This window comes from Jaculus jaculus, chromosome 3, assembly GCF_020740685.1.
Source record: "Jaculus jaculus isolate mJacJac1 chromosome 3, mJacJac1.mat.Y.cur, whole genome shotgun sequence".
Classification (NCBI taxonomy): domain Eukaryota; kingdom Metazoa; phylum Chordata; class Mammalia; order Rodentia; family Dipodidae; genus Jaculus; species Jaculus jaculus.
In genome coordinates, this window is record NC_059104.1 from 106,408,069 (window position 1) to 106,413,885 (window position 5,817).

The following is a 5,817-nucleotide window of genomic DNA, read 5'->3' on the forward strand; positions in this document are numbered from 1 at the left end:
TGCTAATTAATTTGGTGGTCATATGGTTGTCAACTTTTCATTTTTTCCAGGAAGCATATAAAAAAAGAAAAATCTTTACATCATTCTAAAAGAGCCTTTATAGCTAATAACAGAAGAAGGGTATTATTTCAAGATAAAGAATAACTTTTTAAATATATATATATATATATATATATAATATATTTATATTTATATATATTTTTTTCTTTTTTTTGGTTTTTCGAGGTAGGGTCTCACTCTGGCTCAGGCTGACCTGGAATTCACTATGTAGTCTCAGGGTGGCCTCGAACTCTCGGAGATCCTCCTATCTCTGCCTCCCGAGTGCTGGGATTAAAGGCGTGCGCCACCACGCCCAGCTCATTAATATATATATATTTTTATTGACAACTTCGATACCTACAGAAAACAAACCTTGGTATTTCCCTCCCCTCCCCTGCTTTCCCCTTCATAACTCTGCTCTCCATCATATCCCCCCCTCTCTATTAGTCTCTCTTTTAATTTGATGTCATAATCTTTTTCTCCTATTATGAGGGTCCTTGTGTAGGTATTGCTAGGCACTGCATTGTCTTGGATATTGAGGCCAAATTCTGTCCGGACAGTTGTATGTAAGGAGTGGTACCCTTCCTTTGGCTCTTACATTTTTTATGCCACCTCTTCTACAGTGGACCCTGAGCGTTGGAGGAGGTGAGATGTTTCAGTGCTGGACACTCCTCTATCCCTTCTTCTCAGCACTATGTTGCTTGTTGCTTGTTGGGTCATCCCAGTGGTCATCGCCATCTGAAAAGAGAAGCTTCTCTAACCAGATGTGAAAGTAGTATTAATACATGAATGTGAAAATTAAGTGTATTGCATTCAGGGCAATTTGGTAAGAATAATATATGCATTTATCCAGACAAGAACAGGCTTTCTAACCCTAAGGCTCATGACCTCTACTGCCACAGGCTTTTGATTAGGTTTTCAGTGCCAGGCATATATTCCTTCCAGTAGAACAGGCCTTCAGTCCAATTAGAGAGCAGTTGGTTTCCCCCAGAGCAGACATTCCACTACTGTACTTATTCAGTCTTTTGGCCTGTCTGGCCAAACATGAGGCTTCCAGTGTCCACTGTTTTCACTGCTGATGACTTCTGTTTCCCATAAGGCTGCATACAGTACAGTTTTTTCCAGCTTTCAGTTGGCTGGGATATAGGGTAAAGGTTTTCTGCTCAGTATCAGCTTGACTTCTCAGTGACTTTGCTGCTCAGACATGTGAAATCTTCAGCAATAGGGTCTTACCATCTTTTTCTCAGGGGAAACCAAGGGTCTTGACAATAGCCTATCATGTTTTAGAGGCAATAGGGACCTCCCTGGCCAACAACTCACTGGAAGGTATCCCATCCCTGGCACTGAAAATTTTCTAGTAATACTCTATGGCTTCTGGATGTGCCAGCATTCAAGAAAGTAGATTTTCATATGTCTTATTCAGAATATTTTGAATTTTGATTGACCCTCCCCCCTGCCATTCTTTTATACAATCTCTTCCCCTGACCTCACTTAGGCCTTTCCCCTCCCTGTAATCTGTTCTTCTACTTACATATATATAATATCATCCCCTTAATACCTTCCCTCTTCTCCCTTGTTTATAGACTTTTTCTAGCTTATGGGCCTCTGCTACTGATTTTTGGTTCCAGCTCACACACAAGGCCATACGCTTGCAGCTAGGGTCCACATATGAGAGAGAACATGTGACATTTACCTTTCTGGGCCTGGATTACTTTACTTAGTATAACTTTTAATAAGACAACTCTATTGCTGATGACAGTCCATGTTTCAGTTGTAGGACACTGAGAAATCAAGCTGGGACTGCTGGCCAGCTGTCATAATTCTTGAAATTGCTCTGTAGGCTGCTTTGGAATAAAGGGTATCAGCTCTCTTAACTTATAAGCTACAAAACCAACCAGTCACCAAAATGTGCCCACTAGTAAAATAGTGGTATGACTATAATGGTGGTAAACAGATGCTCTCTGATTAGATTAGAGGCCTGATCTATGGAAGTTCATGCCTGATACTTAAAATCTAGTCAAAGGCCTATGGCTATTAAGAATAGACATGCTAGGAGAGATGCTACTACTGTTTTTTTTTTTTTTTGTGTGTGTGTGTTTTATTTTGGCTAAATATATTTGTTGTGCCCATCAAATTGCCTCCTAAATATCTATATTCTGTTTATCCCCATATTTGGCAGAGAAGTTGCTTTCTGCAGACTACAATGACTACTAGGAAGACTCAAAATTCATCAAAGTGCTGAGAATAAGTGACTGTGCAGTGCTGAGCACTAAATGAGACACCCCACCACCCCAGTGCTCATGGAACATTGCTGAAGATGGGATGGAAAGAATGTAAGAGCCAGAGGATGGTGGGGTGGGGGATGAGGAGTAGTCTGGAACTCTGTCTTCTAGGAATGAAATGGCTACTGAATTCATGACCATTTTGGTATAAAGTGTTAGACAAAGGAGCTTCAGTCTTAGGGTTCAGTGCCCTCTCCTAAGGAACTAGTATGTCTTTATGGATGTCTGGATGGGAAGGACAAGTCCAGGTCAATCTGCATCAGTAGTATCTGAACATCTGAATCCCCAGGCAAAGTGTCCTCCTTGCCTTGTTGGGCTTCCCTGAGTTCAAAGAGACATCATAGTATGGTAAGGAGATCACCAACTTTAAAGACAAACAAATCAGCTTGGAATTTTTATTAGACTCATCTAAAGGTGCCCTTCCTGGCTAACTGAATTGAACAAAGGTATAAGTCAAAACATGAATATGAAAGTGATTATTTAAGTCACCTACTATAAAATTAAAGTTTATTTTTAATTTTTGAGAAGTTTTCTAATGGGTTTTGTTTTACATGTTTATTAAACCATTGGTGCATCCAGACTTATGACTGTTTCATGCTTTTCATAATGGTGACTTTCTTTTTTTTAAATTAGTTTTGTACTCAGTGTATACAGTCAAGTTTGTACCATCATTTGCCTCCTTCATATCCTCCCCCTGCTGCAGAGACCCTCCTGGTTGGGGAATATGGGTCATGCATTGTGGGGTTAGCCATCAGTTATGGGTAGGAGGCAATGTCTCTGTGTATCATAACCCAACATGTGGCTCTGACATTCTTTCTGCCCCCTCTTCCACAAATTTCCCTGAGCCATGTTGGGTTCATTTTAGATCTGCTTTAGTGATGAGGTCTTGGGAGCCTCTGTGTTTCTGGATATCTGGTTTTGTAGGAGTTGAGTGTTCTGTGTGTCTATCTCCTTCATCCTTGGGATGGTAACAGGTTCACCAAGAAATTAGCACTCTTACTCATTTCCCCAATTATTCTTAGTTTCAGCTGGGGCCCTTTTGAGGTATGGTGGACTAGTTCTCTCCTTAGAATCTGCATCCACCTAAAAAAGAGAGGCAAATTTTCCAATGAAGTTAGTACCAGATAAATGGGGTAACCTTTGTTTTTTTGGAGAGAGTTTAATAGGTGTTGACCTTCTTGTAGCTCACAATTGGTGGGAGCTTGGTAATGGAAAGTAGGCCCATTTTAGATATGGTTCTGACTTGATTTCCAGGTTGAGCTTTGGGATCTGTCCCACTGAGCAGATTCATTAGCCAAATCAAGAGCAGCTGGTTTCCCACCATGGCTGTGTGCCACTATTGCACTTGTGTGAGTATCACATCAGGTTATTTGCTACTGAGTGGTTTAGACAATGAGTTGCTTGCACAGATATTGGTCATTTTCTCCCAGTTGTTCATGCACTAGACGAGCTCACTGTCTGGGGACTGACTCTCTTCTAGCTATGTGCCAACAGCATATGATGTCTTTATCTGTAGGGTCTTACCACTAACCTTTGGTGGGTCATCAAGTACTCTGACAGAAATCTGTCTTCTTTTGGGAAACCTTATATGTTGGTGCCTTTCTTATGTTTTATAGCCTTCTTGTTTGTCCTGCATCAGGTTCTTGATCTTAAATGTAGTGCTGGCTCACAATGGCAGCACTGCTATTTTTTCCCCCTCCTTCTGTTTATTTCTTTTAAATATATATTAGATATTGAGGGCAAATCACTGTAAAATACATGATGGGGAAAGCAAGATAAATTTTATTTCAAATGTCAATATGATACTCTTTGTCTTTAAAAAATGAATATAACTCTTTGGCATTTATTTCACTATCTGATGTCTTTGATTTTATTTCTTCCATTTTATCTCATGCATATCATTTATTTTACCCTGTTTTTCTTTCCTTTAATGCTGGTGATGAGTTAACCAAGGTACTATTCTAGTTTCTTTGTTACATGGAAAGTGGAGAGGTTTTATTTTCTCATTCTTAGAGTGGTTACTTTCTGTCCTGTTTACTCCCATTAGGACATTTATTTCTCTGCTACTGCTATCTTCAATCTAAACAAGAAATCAACTATATCTCTCCATCAAAGTATCTATGTTCTTATTTCTTTTTTATATCTTAGTAATACATTAATTTCCCTTCAACTAGATAAAACAATATGAAAAATTTTACTTCACTCTTCTACTTATAATTTTCCCTCTATAGAATTTTTATTCTAGTTGTTTAAATATTAGTAGTACTTATAGTGTAATTTCCAATGACAGTATCACTTTCTATTTAGATTTAAATATATATATATATATATATATATATATATATATATATATATGGACACACATCTATATCTACCTATATCTATAACATTTATATCTATCTATCTATCATCTATATCAATGTGGGAAATCACACTATACACAAAAAGGGGAAAGAGAAGGATATTAGTCTCATTTTTGTGGCTGTTTACTTACCATCTTGTGCTCCTTTGGGATCCTTTATTCATGTTTTGTTGCCATAGGCTTTTCTTGGAACATGATCTTGGGTAGATATGTGGGTGACATAGGCCCCAAATCCTTCCATATTTGCACACAACTTGTCTTTCACTCCAGTAGCTGAATTGTAGATATCTAGACCAGCAGTAAGAATTGAGGTTGGACTTCTGAGTGTTCTTTGGGTATAATTCTTCTCTATTCTGTCTCTGGTGTCATTTTAATAATTCATGGTGATTCTTTTCTTGCATATAATTTTATGGATGTCTGATAGCCTGGAAAATTTTAATATTTGAATTTAGGAACTCTGCCACAGCATGTACAAGTGATTTTTAATTCCTCCAGCCCCATAAGCACTGCCTTCAACTGAATGAACATCTTCAATTTGAAGAAGTCAATCTTTCTTCAAATCAGGGAACATTTCTTCTATTAATTCCTTAATTAATGCATCCCTGCATCTTCTGCTTTCCTTCTTTGGAAGCCCATTATTCATAGGTTTGGTATCTGTATATGTCTTCTAAGCCTTTAAAGGAATCCTCTCATGATTTCTCGCCCTTTGTGCTTTTGTTTTCTGTGTAGAGGTATCTTTTGCTTGATCTTACATGTCCCCAATAGGCACTAATAGACCCTTTAATTCATCTTTGGAATATGTAAAGCTTATAAAAAATAAACAAATAACAACTAAAACCTTCCTCTTTGAATTTCAGAGGCTGCTGTTATAATATGGGGTTGAATTTTTTTACAGTGCTTTGTTATATTTTCTTATCTCATCCAAAAACTAAAGCTGTCTCTCATTTATAGCAGTTCTAATTAAGCAAAAGCTGCTTGTCTGGGGTATTCTGATTAGTTTACCCTTTTGCTGACTGCCAGGTCCTGTGGACATTATCGTCATTTTTTTCTTCCCTATGCATGACCCCATTCACCTTTGTGATACAAGTCAAACAATAGAAGATTGAACATGAGTCATTGCAAAGTCAGGTGGAA